Below are 15,892 nucleotides of genomic sequence, written 5' to 3'. Positions count from 1 at the left end.
AAGTGGTACCATGTCATCGCACTCATTTGCTGAGGTATCTGCATGCCTATCTCCTCGAGCTAAAATTGTAGTCTCTAGAATCGGGCAGAGCTGGGTGGTGTTTAGTAGCTACAGCACCAGCGATGGCATAGAATTAAGGCTCACTTGTAGTCAGGGGACGTGGGCTGCCTGGTTCACAGAACATGGCAACCTGGAGATGTAACACTGGTGATCTATGCGTGAATATTGCCAAGAAACACCCAGGTCTTTCTCCCTTCCTCAGAATGGCCTCTCTGTGAACATATTTCCAGAGGGCAAAGGGACCACATGCCAACAGTGGGCAAGGGGCACTTAGTCTGTTAATTCTTAATGTGTCTTCATGCAAAAAGCCTTCCCAGGGACCCTATGTCTCTTAGGAGGTGCTTCATTGTGAGAGGGAGCTGTTGGGTTCCTGAATGACAAAGGATAGGGTAGAGGGTTTCTTGTGAACCCAAAGTTTGGGACTAAAAATGGAAACAAAATATTTATCAGGGGGACTTTACTGGTGGTCCAGTGGCTAAGACTCTGCGCTCCCAATTCAGGAGGCCTGGGTTCAATCCCTGGCCAGGGAACTAGATCCCAGTGCAGCCAGATAAATAAATACATTTTAAAAATAAAGTCTATTAAGAAATCTTTACCAAGGATAAACCTGACTTCCTTATTAACTGAGAAAGAAGCCAGAAGTGATAGGTGAATAAGTAGGACTATATAACGTTATAAATTTATAGAATGTTATTCTGTCTCCATTTGGTTTCACACAAAGTAGTAACAGCCCCCATGTGACTGACAGAGGACTGGTATCTAGAATATATAAAGTGTATAACAATCCAATTAGAAGATGGACAAAGGACATGAAGAGAAGGTTCACCAAAGAGGATTTACAAATGGCAAATAAACAAGTGAAAAGATGCTTAACATTACTAGCTGTTAAGACTATGATATCATTACAAACCTATTAAAACAGTGAAAACAAACATTTGTGACAATTCCAAATGAAGGAGAGAATTCAGAGAAACTGAATCTATTATTATAAATTTGTGATGGGACTATGAAATGGGTCAGCCACTCTGGAAAATAGTTTTCCAGTTTTCTAAAAAAATACAACATAAACTTACTATACAGCCTAGCAATCATATTTTGGGACATTTGTCCCAGAGAAGAGAAAATTTATGTCCACATCAATAGCTTGTACACAAGTGTTCAAAGCAGTTTTATCTGTATTAGTGAAAAAAAAAAATCCCCAAACCCCCACAATAGATGAATTATTAAACTGTGGTACATCCACACCATGGAATACTACTCAGCAATATACAGGAATGAACTGTTGGTACATACAACAACTTGGATGGATTGCAAGGGTATTGGGCTGAGTGAAAAAAAGTCAGTCCCAAAAGGTCACATACTGTATGATTCCATTTATATAGCATTCTTAAAATGACAAAAGTCTTGCCAAGGATTAGTGAGTGATAATGGTGGGAGGAGGAGTGGGTACAGAGTGAGACCACAAAAGGATTAGCACTAGGGAGATCTCTGTGATGATCAAAGAGTTCTGTGTCTTGATCGTGGTCGTGGTTACATGAGTCTCTGTATGTGATAAACTGGCCATAGACCTACATTACAGACGTGGTCCAGTGTCAGTTGGTTTCCTTGGTGGCTCAGCAGTCAAGAATTCGCCTGCCAATGGAGGAGTTGCGGGTTTGATCCCCGGGTTGGGAAGATCCCCTGGAGCAGGAAATGGCAACGCACTCCAGTATTCTTGCCTGAGAAAATCCCATGGACAGAGGAGCCTGGCAGGCTATATCCATGGGGTTGCAAAAGAGTAGCACACGACTTAGCAACTAAACAACAACAAGCCAGTGTCAATATCTTGGTTTGGATATTATACTATAGATAAATAAAATGGAAAATAAATAATAAATAAAATTGGGGGAAACTGAGTACAGAGTATACAGGGCTTTTTTGTACTATCTTTGCAACTTCCTGTGAATCTATACTTATTTTGCAATAAAAATTAAAAACAAAATTTGGACTGTAATGTTTGTAAAATTAGTATTTCTAATTTAAAAATAGTCCTCATTGTAAAAATACTTAGATAGTCCTCATTTGAAAAATACTTAAATGTCAAGGAAAAGCCCGCCCTATTGTCTTACTCTTCGATCAACTACAAGCCCACACACTAGAAGTAACTGCTAATTAATAGTTTGGTGTGAATTTTTCCAGGTATTTTGTTTGGTATATCCTTACACATATACATGCTGTTTCCCTTGTGGCTCAGACGGTAAGGAATCTGCCTGCAACGCAGGAGACCCAGGTTCCATCCCTGGGTCCAGAAGATCCCCTGAAGAAGGGAATGGCAACCCACTCCAGTATTCCTGCCTGCAGAATCCCATGAACAGAGGAGACTGGTAGGCTACAGTCCATGGGGTCACAAAGAGTCGGACACGACTTAGCGACTAATACTTAAGACATATATATATGTGAATTCTGTTTTTTCCTCAAATGGAATCGCTATGCTGCTGCTTCTGAAGCTTGCTTTAGTGGTACTCTAGATAGGTGGTTTAAAATTAGATGGGCCCTCCTCCTCTGCATTACTGAAGAATAAGGATTTGCAAGCCCAGCAGCCTCATTCCTTCTCTTGAGAAATTCTCTTGAGCTCTGGAGCTCTGTCATCAAGGGGCACCCCCTTTCTTTGGGAATGTGGTTCCCTGACCCACCTGTAGGCTTGGCAGTTCTTGCTGATTGGACACTGATACATCTGCTCTAGTTTGAACCTGCTGGGGCACCTGAGGCTAGGGTCAGGGTTCCCTGCATTTAAAAGAATAGGCTGGATAAAAATGTTTGCATTTGTTTATTAAAAAACACATTGTGTGTTTGGGAGAATTTGGTCTAATAATTGCTTTTATTTTAACACACCACCGGACAGCATGGTTAAACAGAGAGAGCAAGCTGGCTTCTCCCATCCTTAGTTGCCAGAAGTAACAGTGTGTGCATGCTCAGTCACTTCAGTCATGTCTGACTCTGTGCAATCCCATGGACAGAGGGGCCTGCTGGGCTAGTCTATGGGATTCTCCAGGCAAGAATACTGGAGTGGGTTGCCATGCCCTCCTCCAGGAAATCTTCCCGACCTGGGGATTGCACCCACATCTCTTACATCTCCTGCACTGGCAGGCAGGTTCTTTACCACTAGTGCCACATTGACCAACATTCACCAAAGGATCCACTGGTTAACAACAGTCCTAAGAAGCATGCACCCTGCTTGGTCTGGGGAATGACTGGCCCTCTCAGCCATTACCTCCCTCTTTCTTGTTCCCATCACAGACCCATCCCCAGCGTGATTCCACTTGAAATTTACACTGGACTAGCCTAGCTGTCTGGAGAAGGCAATGGCACCCCACTCCAGTACTCTTGCCTGGAAAATCCATGGATGGAGGAGCCTGGTAGGCTGCAGTCCATGGGGTCGCACAGAGTCAGACACGACTGAAGCGACTTAGCAGCAGCAGCAGCAGCCTAGCTGTCAAGGGATGGAATCTTCCCAAGGAGGACCCCAGGGCAAAACTCTAAAACAAATCTAGTGTAAACTCAGTTCTCTCTCAGTTGTAGGCATCACTGAATTTTAACTAGAGAAAGGATAGGTTGGCAAAAATCATCTTGGCTAAAATTCACAGATCAGGGATCATTAGGGAGAGATCATCTGGAGAAAAATTCTCTTTTGAATTTTTTTAAACACATTTGCCAACAGGAGACACAGACCTTAGAAAGGCTGAGAAACACTGACTGGGACCTGTGCCCATGGTTTGGTCAGAAACTTGTATCTCAAGGCGGTCATGGACTCTTCTGAGGTCACAAAGCTGGTGAACAGCCCACCCCGGCCTTGAACCCAGATTATCCTGGAGTAGGACAGAGTGAGTACAGTCCAGCTGGAGGGATGGCTACATGTATTTGTTCATCGGATACTTACAGCAAGCTGAGTGCCAGACCCTGGGCCAGGCTCTGGGAACACAGAGATGAAGGACAGACAAGCCTACTCGTGGGATGCCCTGGGCGGGTAGGGAGCACGAACACAAACGTGATGATGTATGCAGTCTGGGCCAGCAGGGTGCTGGGGGAGGGGAGGAACTTCTTGAGTGAGGTGCAGCCTGAGCTTTTGTAAAGAAAGGCATCCAGGCAGAGACACTTGGGTGAGAAGCAGCGTGCCTGGGTGCCTTGTGAAGGACGAGGCACCAGTGTTCCCAAGCAGCAAGGGGACACTGGGCCTGTCCTCACAGGAAGCCAGAGAGTGAGGCTGTATTAGTTTGCTGGGCTGCGTAACAAAACACCACAGACTGACAGACTGGGTGCCTTAAACAATAGAAATATACTCTCTCATGACTCTGGAGGGGAAAGTCCGAGATCAAGGTGTCAGCAGGGTCATTCACCCTGCAGCAAGGCTTGCAGACAGATGCCTTGTTCCTGCATCCTCACATGGATTTTCCTTGGTGCACATGCCTCCCTGGGTCTCTCTCTGTGTCCTAATCTCCTCTTTTCATAAGGACACCAGTCAGATTGGATTATGGGCTTCACAGGTGGAATAGTGGTAAAGAACTTGCCTGCCAATGTAGGAGACATGGGATTGATCCCTGGGCCAAGAAGATCCCCTAGAGGAGGAAATGGCAACCCCCTCCAGTATTCTTGCCTGGGAAATTCCATGGACAGAGGAGCCTGGCAGGCTACAGTTCATGGGGTCGCAAAGAGTCAGATACAACTAAGTGACTAAACCATTCTCAGCCCCATTTCATTTATAACTTAATCATCTCTTTAAAGGAGTCACATTCTGCCGTACTTCACTGTATGGGGCTTCAATATATGCATTTTGAGAAGAAAGAGCCCAGTCTCTAACAAGGGCCTCTGTGTCATTTGAAGGAGCAGGGACTTGGGCTACACAGATGTTCACCAAGACAGGGACACACTCAGGTTTGCGTTTCTGAAAGAGCCCCGCATCTGCAGCTGGACAGTGGCCACGGCAGGGAATGCAGTCAGGAAGCAGCAGAGTGGATCAAGCTTTTTCTTCCTGACTCGATCCTTCTTCAGCTCTTCTTCTACCAACAGCACTTGTAACCATGGTTAGACCACTTTCACTCTGTTTGGGCCCAAGCGGCTCAGTTCAGTTCAGTTGCTCAGTCGTGTCCGACTCTTTGTGACCCCATGGACTGCAGCATGCCAGGCTTCCCTGGCCATCATCAACTCCCGGAGCTTACTCAAACTCATGTCATTGAGTCAGTGATGCCATCCAACCATCTCATCCTCTGTTGTCCCCTTCTCCTCCCGCCTTCAATCTTTCCCAGCATCAGGGTCTTTTCAAATCTTTTCGCATCAGGTGGCCAAAGTATTGGAGTTGCAGCTTCAACGTCAGTCCTTCCAATGAGTATTCCGGACTGATTTCCTTTAGGATGGACTGGTTGGATCTCCTTGCAGTCCAAGGGACTCTCAAGAGTCTTGTCCAACACCACAGTTCAAAAGCATCAATTCTTCAGTGCTCAGCTTTCTTTACAGTCCAACTCTCACATCCATACAAGACTACTGGAAAAACCATGGCTTTGACTAGATGGACCTTTGTTGGCAAAGTAATGTCTTTGCTTTTTAATATGCTGTCTAGGTTGGTCATAGCTTTTCTTCCAAGGAGCAAGCATCTTTTAATTTCATGGCTGCAGTCACTATCTGCAGTGATTTTGGAGCCCCCCAAAATAAAATCTCTCACTGTTTCCATTGTTTCCCCATCTATTTGCCATGAAGTGATGGGACCAAATGCCATGATCTTAGTTTTATGAATGTTGAGTTTTAAGCCAACTTTTTCACTCTCCTCTTTCCCTTTCATCAAGAGGCTCTTTAGTTCTTCGCTTTCTGCCATAAGTGTGGTGTCATCTGCATATCTGAAGTTATTGATATTTCTCCTGGCCATCTTGATTCCAGCTTGTGCTTCATCCAGCCCAGCATTTTGAATGATATACTCTGCATATAAGTCAAATAAGCAGGGTGACAATATACAGCCTTGACATACTCCTTTACCAATTTGGAACCCAGTCTGTTGTTCCATGTCCAGCTGGGCCAAGTGGCTCAGCCAAGGGAAAAATGGTTCAGGTGCAGAGAGGCCTTTCCGGGGTGTCCATTGCTATCCCCTGGGTGAAGAAGCACCCAGCTGGGTGCCCGCTCTGATCTGACTGCCGGGCCCCTTCTGCCATCATCAAAGACAGCAACACCTTCCCAGCGGGGCTGCAGAGAGGGTCAGAGGCGGACAGAGGCCAGAACACTTGCCAGGTCACTCAGCGCAGACCCAGGGCCAAACGATGGTCTGAGGTTCTTGGAGGCCAGGGGCTGAGCGGAACAAAGTCGCAGCCCAGGGCTGCTGCTTAGACACTGTCCACCAGACCAGGGGTTTAACTTTGGGCTCATGGATTTAGGGACTTTATGAATTTAGACAGGGGAGAGATTAAGTTATGCATATTAACATCTAACAGAAACTTAGCACTTCTTTAAGCAAAATATTGAGCTTTCCTGGTGGCTCAAATGGTAAAGAATCTGCCTGCAATGCAGGAGACCTGGGTTCGATCCCTGGGTCAGGAAGAGTCCCTGGAAAATCTTGGAAATGGCAATCTACTCCAGTTTCTTGTCTGGAGAATTCCATGAATTATATTAGATGTATGGTTATCAGACCCACTGCAAGATCTAGTCAGTCAGTGTGCAAATAAACAGGTTTATTGCTATAGCACAGCTTTATTCTTTTAATAATTGAATATCTGATAATTGATTTTAATATAATTTTTTAAATCTTATGTATTTTAATTTTAGGTAAGTTCACAGTATCCTGTGCAAAGGTCTGCAGGTTTCACCAGATAACCAACAGAGTTGTTGTTGTTCAGTTGCATTGGTGTTTAGAGGTGTCATACACAGACGTTTCAGACTGCCAACCACCCTCAGTCGTATACAACTCTTTTTCAACCCCATGGACTGTAGCCCACCAGGCTTCTCTGTCTATGGGATTCTCCGGGCAAAAATACTGGAGTGGGTTGCCATTTCCTTCTGCAAGGGATCTTCCCAATCCAGGGATCGAACCCGAGCCTTCTGCATTACAGGAGGATTCTTTACCACTGAGCCACCAGGGAAGCCCTCTGCCAATAGATTCCATGGCTCAAAACACATTATAAACCCTTGCTTAACCAAGGCCACAGTTATGATGAAGCAGAGTCCAAAGAGAGGAAACTAAATGCGCATTTTACCCTCTAATAATTAGGTGTTTGGGAGCCAGGACTTCAGAGAATTAAAGCAGCTTCTGAGCAACTAGCAAGTTCAGAGCCTCCAAACATAACACAGATCATGATGAGAAAGATATCTGTGTTCCCCTGATGACAACTGATCTGAGTTCTTTATTATCCTTTTGCACACAAACCACAAATCTGAAAATGGAGAGACCTTTTGTAAAACACTGATCATCATCAGGTCGCCTCTGCCTTCAGCCCTGGATGTATTTATTTAAAACCTACCAGTGTGCGCCAAACGTGGTAAGGGACTTTGCCAAACTCACACCAGTCAGTGAGTGTTCATTCTGTGCTTCAAGTGGACCAGAGGCTTCTATTGTGTATGGAGACACCGCAGGGTGTAGTAGCCTGGGGACTCTATTGCCACCTGGTGAGAGGACAGGAGCAAGATGGTGATGGCTTCTGCAGTTGCCAACCACCTTCTGAAACATCTGTGTATGACACGTCCAATTGCCAGTGCATAGGACGTGCAGACCAAACCGGGGAGGAACCTTCCGTGAAAATATCAAAATGCCCAGTGGTCCATGAGCTGGTGCCCCATGCTGCTGGGCTAGGCATGAAGTTGGTGGGCATCTTGCTGCATTTCTTTCCGAGAGCAACAGGGTAAATGGAATCCTTGAACAGGGTGCTCTTCTTCCTAGCCACTCCTTCCTAATTCCGGGCTTTCTACTTTTGAGATGTTGTCTGTGTTCATCGCACTTGAACCTACAGCCGTCAGCCCCTTTAATAGGGGTGTCTATAAAGAGCTGCCCTAAAATATGCTTTTCCAGTGCACTTAATGTCTTTCCAATTAAATCCAGATGTGAAAAGCTGAAGGATCAGTTCTCAGGACCAAACAAGATGACATAAATCTTGCAGCTGACAGAGATCCCACTGAGCTCGGTTGGAGAAACTCACAGAGAACTTGTTTGGGGCCAGAAAATCGGCTGGGTATAAAGACAGATGTGTACACTCTGATGCACAAAAATAAGTTAAGAGAGAGAAAACGCTCTTCTAACCCAGAGCCTCCAAACTGGGCTGGAGGCATGGAGCAGGTTGGTTGGACTCCCCTCCCACCCTCCGCTACATCAAAGGAGGTGATTGAAAAGGCTTTACTAGAAAACAGACCCAACCCAGCAATGCTTCCTGGTCTCCTTAATTGCTCTTCTCAGGGAGAGGAAGGTGGGCACTCCTGACAGACCTTCGCTGGAAGAGAACAAGGGCTGTTTGTGCAGCTGAGGGCTTGGCTTTATTTTTTTAATTATCGGGTTTTGTACACTTTCCAGAAAGTTCCTTTTAAAAATAGTATATTCTTCCTCCTCTGCTCCAGATGCTAGGAAGTACAGGTTCAACCCAAATCGTGTCTATTTCAAAGGGACACAAAAACTCAGGGCTGGAGTTCAAGGAGTTTGGTGGCAAGCTGCCCAAGGACTAGAGGCTTGGGTTTTCTCTTACCCTCCCAGTAATTTGGTTTTAAAGCTTGGAAAACAAATTCCCCTTGGAGGTTGGGCTGCTGCAGGATGCAGTGTGGAGAAGGGCTGGGCTAGTGGTGGAAACCAGGGGCCAGGGGCAGGGAATGCGCCCAGGCCAGAGTCCAGGCGGTCATACTGATGGACAGGTGCGCGGTGGATGCACAGCTCCCTGCTCATCCAGAAGGCTGGCTGTCTGGGGTTTCAGGATCACAGGACAGCAGTGTGGGCTTTCCCCCTCAGGAACGCCCCCTCCCCAAGTATCCCTTGCTTCTCCTCTCACCTCTGTCCTGCCCCATGGCGACAGCCCCTCTGTGACTGAGGACAGAGGGATTGACACTTGCTTGCCCCACCCTGGCAGGGCGGTGAGGAGCCTCTGGCCCCCTCCACGGAGCCTTTTGGCTTTTTCCTGCCGCGCCTCCCACGGAAAGCCCTGATGAGAGTGCATTTCATTGACAATTTTATGGCCCTGACCATTTCCCCCTGTAACCATATCTTTAAAATGACTCGTTGTCTTCAGGTGGGTGAGACTGTGCCCTTCTTTCTACTTCCTGCTGCCAAAGACGTCTCTGCCCAAAACAATGGGACTAAAGTCTTAGAAAGTGAGTTCTGGATCACAGAGCTCTGACTACTTTTATTTTCCATCTTGAGATAAAAGCCAAAACATGTTTTTTAAATTTACGTTTGACATCTTTTCGTCGGGTATTACTTTTCGGAGTGAATTCGAAGTGTCGTAAAGATGTCTTCAAAGACAGACAACTTCAACTGGGAAGAAATGAATGCCAATTACAGTGCATCCCACATGCTAATTTATAGCACCGTAAAGGTACAGTTCAAAGCTCAAATGAGCCAGAAGGAAGCTGGTGGATTGATGGTTTGCAGTAAGAAAGGTTTAGAAACAATAAAATGTAACCAGGATTTTAGCTTGGAAATGAGCTAAAGGGTCCATTTGTTCCAAGTTACTGAGTTTTTAATTTAGATCTGCTGTTAAAACCTAATGCATTTTGTGTCTGTGGTTAGTAAATGACTCAAACCTGGTGTCTTTAAGGAAACATTGCAAAAGAGCAGGAATAATTCTTAGAGATAAGACTGGAAGCTGCAGGTTTCTTAGCAAAAATGTAATCTTAGTATCTCACCTTTAAAATGATGTGATTACAAAACACAGAAGTTAAAAAAAAAAAAGACAGTGATTTTTTTCTCTTAGAGGTTAGCAATTATTGTAAAAGGGAAAGCTTATTTCCACAGAGGCAAAATTCACCTGTAATAGCATATAACATATTGTACATTCATGAACACTTACTGGCAGTTATTTTCCCCAAATATTTGAACCTGAACAAGAATGCAAAAGCTATCATTTGCTGTATAAATACATGTATAAACATGTGCTCCCATTTCTGTGCTCAGTATTCATGTCACTTTACTCTGCCTCTACACCTAAGATGGAAATATATTCAAGAAACATATTCTTTAGATTAAGAGTGCTATCTGGGAAAAACTGAGAGGCACTTCGCTACCCAAAGCAAGCTGATGAAAACTGGCACAGAAGCTTGTCATAGCCTGAGTGTTTTGAGGCCAGAGTAGGTAAACTAGTTTGAAAATGGATAGCTCTTCTTAGAAATCAGAAGGAGAGAGAGGTTTTTTGTTTGTTTGTTCTCTAGTAGGCAACGAATTCTTAGGGTAGGTCGATTTTATTTTTCATTTTATACTCAAGAGAAATATAAACTCTGCTTTGGTAACACAACATCTCTTTCTAAAAGACACAAAGATATTGATTAGGCATGTCTTTTTTTTTTTCTTTTTAAAGTCAAATGTCCTAGGTGCGGCTCAGAGCAGCTGGGCTACTCTCCCCGTTGGGGTGCCCGTCTCCCAAACAAATGACTTTCCCCAATGACCACTGTGCTCCAGAGGGCAGAGCTGGGTGCCTTCGGTCAGGGCACCTCTGCACGGCCAGAAAACAAAAGGCGCTTCTGCGGAATGTATCTTCCTTTCACTTAAGACCATCTGATTCTAAATATGTTCCTTAGGGGGAAAAAACAGACCCAGAATATTAAACTATTTAAAAACGAGTTATCCATAATAAATAAATTCTCTATAAAATGGAGGTCATTAAATTTGTTTCTCAGTAGAGCAAGCTGTAAAACAGGTATCCTGTTTGCCCGTCCAAATTAGCAGCTACAAATTCTGCACTTTACGCTGCATGTTCGTTTTTCAAATGCCACACATTCATAAAGTTGCGTTTTACTACACAGGCCGAAACATTAAACAGTAACTGGGATATTACACCCACTGGACAGATTCACAATTCACAGGACCCTAAAGAATAAGATTTCATCTTGGATTGTCTGTTTGCCCATTTCATTTGCAGATATGACCTAATTAAAAAAAAAATGCTAAGTGGATCTACCTTCAACTCACATATTTACCTATGCTTTTTTCTTTAACCCATTTTGCCCCTGTCTCTCTCTGCTCTTACCCCTTCCTGGGAACCGCCAATCTGTTCTCTTTACCTATGAGTCTGGGTTTTTGGTTTGTTTGTTTAATTCCACACACAAATGAGATCATACAGAACTTGTCTTTCACTTAACAAAATGCCCCCAAAATCCATCCATGTTGTCACCAATGGCAGGTTCTCCTTTTCATGGCTGAATAGGATTCTTCTCTCTCTCTCTCTTTATATATATATATATATATATATATATATATGTATGTATATATGGGTTTCTCTGTGGTTCAGACAGTAAAGACTCTGCCTGCAGTGCAGGAGACCCAGGTTCAATCCTTAGGTGGGGAAGATACCCTGGAGAAGGAAATGTCTATCCACTCCAGTATTCTTGCCTGGAGAATCCCCGTGGACAGAGGAGCCTGGTGGGCTACAGTCCATGGGATCGCAAAGATTCAGACATGACTGAGCAACTAACACACATACACACACACACACACATATACACACACATCACATTTTCTCTATTTGTCAATGGACACAGGTTGGTTCCATATTTTGGCTATTGTAAATCATGCTGCAGAGAACATAGATGGGAGTGCAAGTATCTTTTCTGATTTTGTTTTCCTTGGATAAATACCCAGGAGTAAATTTCCTGGATCATACGGTAGTTCTACTTTAATTTTTTGAGAAGCCTCCATATTGTTTTCCACAGTGGTTGCACCAGTTTACATTCCCTTCCACAGTACACAAGGATTCCCTTTTCTCCTTATACTCCTTATGCTTTCTATGTGTGCTTCTTGATAATGTGACCATAGAAATGAACTTAAAAGACTTCTTCATGTGACGTTTGTTTGCACCTGTATTAAGGAATATTATTCTAAACCCTAATGCAGTGGTGGCCACAGAGAAGGAAAATGAAGATCAGGATACACAGGAATGGGAACTTGGGGCCCCTTTCCCAATAGTACCATATACTCATCCACTCTCTTCTTTCAACATAACAAAAGTAAAAATACTCCACAACAAAAAACTCAACTTCAATTCTGTCAATTTAGAGATGGGATTTTTCCCCTCTAACACATACTGAACCTAAATAGCTATCTATGTTTCAAAGCTTTAATTTCTATACTAAAATGTGAAATAATACTTTGAAAGTTATTCCAAATCCAAATAATATGACTGTTATATAGACTTTGTAGTAGTGTCAGTCACTCAGTCGTGTCCAACTCTTTGTGACCCCACGGACTGTAGCCCACCAGGCTACTCTGTCCATGGGATTCTCTAGACAAGAATACTCAGAGTGGGTTGCCATTCCCTTCTCTGTTCTTTGGGCTTCCCTGGTAGCTTAGCTGGTAAAGAATCCACCTGCAATGCAGGAGACCCCGGTTCAATTCCTGGGGTGGGAAGATATGCTGGAGAAGGTATAGGCTACCCACTCGAGTATCCCTGGGCTTCCCTTGTGGCTCAGCTGGTAAAGCAAATCTGCGTGCAATGTGGGAGACCTGGGTTTGATCCCTGGATTGGGAAGATCCCCTGGAGAAGGGAATGGCTGCCCCCTTCAGTATTCTGGCCTCGAGAATTCCATGGTCAAAGGAGCTGACAGGCTACAGTCCATGGGGTGGCAAAGAGTTGGACATGACTGACCGACTTTCACTTCACTTTTCTGTTCTTCTGTTTATGTGTAAGTGAAAGTTGCTCAGTAGTGTCTGATTCTTTGCCACCTCATGGACTGTAGCCTGTCAGCTCCTCTACCCATGGAATTCTCCAGGCTAGAATACTGGAGTGGGTAGCCATTCCATTCTCCAGGAGATCTTCCTAATTCAGGGATCGAACCCAAGTCTCCCACATTGCAGGCAGATTCTTTACCATCTGAGCCAACAGGGAAGCCCTGTGAGCTACAGGGAAGTCCTAATTTATAGACTTTAAATTGTTATAAATGAAATGAAGTCATTTATTGAAAGATATTATAAAGTAGCATGACATGGTCAGTGTAATAGTGGTGGGTATGAAATTCAGGGCCTTTATTTCCAGTGTCTGATCTCATTAAAAAAAATAATAACAGTCCATGATGAAATCCTACATTTGAATGGTGTTTGCCATTTAAGTATTTTTAAAGAGAGAAGATAAGAGACCAGGAAAAGACTAATGAGGACATTCATTCAAAGGCAACTCAGTATCATCTCAGCTTGGTTGTAGAAGTTCTAGATGGATGGCCTGTAGGCACATACCCACAGGAGACTGCTTTGGTGACTTTACAATAAGGCTGACAGTGAGAATGTGCTCCCTAGGGAACAATGACAGCAATGAGAGCTGTGGATGCACAGGTTGGTCATTGTTGGTGCTGGTGGGTGGGTGCCTGTGAAGCAGGCAGAATACTTTGGTGGAGAGGACAGTCCCCCCCCAGGCTAGAAGGGGAGTGGTTTGGGCAGTTCTTCCAAGCCAGCTTATGTTTAAAGATAGGATTCATCCTCGAACAGAGATGGAAATACTTAGCCAGGTCATCCTATTCAGTGTTTGTAGCATGACACTGGAATTCTCTCATGTGCAAACCCACTAAACACATGCCTTGCTGCAAGCAGAGGGGCCATCTGGATCCCATCTCTCTGTACCAAGGTGCAGGACTGGGAGCCTCCGGCCTGCTCCGCTTAGGCTGGGGCTGGGACTCCCTGTCACCTAATGGCAGGGACATTCCTCCTGAAAAGGTTCAGAAAGGAAAGGCCTTGAGGATTTGGAGAATTTAAGATCTTTGGCCTCAGGTCAAACTCCTTCTCTCTTGAGCTCTGTGGCCAAGGTGGAAGGTCCAGGAGTCTGGACCTCCAGTCAAAGGCCAATGTCCCCAGAAGGCTCACACCAGCCACAGCGGACTCTGAGGTCTCTGACCAGATCTTCCTTGACCTGAGAAGGGTGTGGGAAACATTCCCAGTGGGCTCTGTGTGCATACTAAGTTGCTTCAGTTGTGTCCGACTCTTTGCGTCCCCATGGACTGTAGCCCACCAGGCTCTTCTGTCCATTGGATTTCCCAGGCAAGAATACTGGAGTGGGTTGCCATTTCCTCCTCCAGGAGATCTTCCTGACCCAGGGATGGAACCCACGTCTCTTAAGTCTCCTGTATTGGCAGGCGGGTTCTATACTACCAGTGTCACCTGGGAAAACCAATGGGCTCTGAGGCAGCCACAAATCAGGGCAGGGACAGAAGAGGGTTGTCATAGCCCCGAGACAGGCTCAGCACTGCTCCAAGGCTTTTCTTGGGCTACTTTCTCTGCCTAGAAGGCCCTTCCCCACCTGCCTCCCCATGAAAAACCACTACTCATTATGTATTAAAGATTCAGCAAAACCATCATTTCCTCCCTAAAACACTCCCCACATTCCCTAAGAATGAGGTGTTCCTGCTTTTTGTGTTCCAGAATGTTTTGCCCATGTATCCATTACAGATTTTATCACACCCATGATATGCAAGGCTACACAGCTCTGTACCACCAGGCCACCAGTTACTGAAGGTCAAGAGGTGTGTTGTATTTATCTCTGAAAATGAAAGTGTCCATCACCCAGTCCTGTCTGACTCTTGCGACCTCATGGACTGTAGCCTCTGTTCATGGAATTCTCCAGGCAAGAATACTAGAGTGGGTTGCCATGCCCTTTTCCACGGGATCTTCCTGACCCAGGGATCAAACCCGGGTCTCCGACATTGCAGGCAGGTTCTTTACCGTCTGAGCCACCAGGGAAGCCCATTTATCTCTCTAGTCCTAACACAAAACCTGAAATATAGTGGATGTTCAACAAATATTGGATGGATAGATGGATGAGAAACTGAGGCTTGGTATCTGAAGGTATCAGCCAAATCAAAGTTCCTTGACTTTTTAATTTTTAAACTTTTTATTTTGTACTGAGGTATAGTTGATAAACAATGTTGTGATAGTTTTAGGTAAACAGCGAAGGAGTTCTGCCATTCATATACTTTATCCATTCTCCCTTGAACTCCCTTCTTATCTAGGCTGCCACGTAACATGGAGCAGATTTCCATGTGCTATACAGTAGATACTTGTTGGTTATCCATTTTAAATATAGCAGTGTGTACCCATCCATCCCAAACTCCCTAACTATCCCTTCCCCCCATCCTTCCCCACCTCATGGAAGTCTGTGAGTCTGTTTCTGTTTTGTAAGTAAGTTCATTTGTATTATTTCACTTTAGATTCCCCATTTAAGGGATGTCATACTAAATTTCTCCTTCTCTGTCTGACTTAACTTCACTCCAAATGACACTCTTTAGGTTCATCCATGTGGCTACAAATGGCATTATTTCATTCTTTTTTAATGGCTCAGTAATATTACATTGCACAGATGTACCACACCTTCTTTACCCAGTCCTCTGTTGATGGACATTTCGGTTGCTTCCATGTCTTGGCTACTGTAGACAGTGCTGCAGTGAACATTGCAGGGTGCATGTATCTTTTGGGGTCATGTTTTTCTCTGGATATATGCCCAGGAGAGGGATTGCAGGGTCATACGGTAGTTCTATTTTTATTTTTTTAAGGACTCTTCAGACTGTTCTCCATAGTGGCTGTACCGATTTACATTTCCACCATTTCCCTTCTCGCCACACTCTCTCCAGCATTTATGGTTTGTGGATTTTTTGATGATGGCCATCTTGGCTGGTGTGAGGTGATATCTCACAGTAGTTTTGATTTGCATTTCTC

General features: G+C 44.6%; 1 protein-coding gene and 1 long non-coding RNA gene across 40 annotated transcripts in view; one reads left to right on the top strand and one right to left on the bottom strand.

Annotated features, from left to right (window-relative positions):
- STAU2 (staufen double-stranded RNA binding protein 2) overlaps positions 1-15,892 on the bottom strand; it is a 333,314-nt gene that overhangs the window by 19,272 nt on the left and 298,150 nt on the right. The gene's annotated exons all lie outside the window — the stretch shown is intronic.
- Positions 3,918-8,525, top strand: LOC145510440 (uncharacterized). Its single transcript, XR_014057017.1, has 2 exons — positions 3,918-4,063; positions 6,841-8,525. It is a non-coding gene; the product is annotated as an uncharacterized LOC145510440 (long non-coding RNA).

This window comes from Giraffa tippelskirchi, chromosome 6 (genome assembly GCF_054371585.1).
Source record: "Giraffa tippelskirchi isolate mGirTip1 chromosome 6, T2T-mGirTip1v1.2.pri, whole genome shotgun sequence".
In the NCBI taxonomy this organism is placed as follows: domain Eukaryota; kingdom Metazoa; phylum Chordata; class Mammalia; order Artiodactyla; family Giraffidae; genus Giraffa; species Giraffa tippelskirchi.
This window is presented reverse-complemented; position numbering and strand designations above follow the sequence as displayed.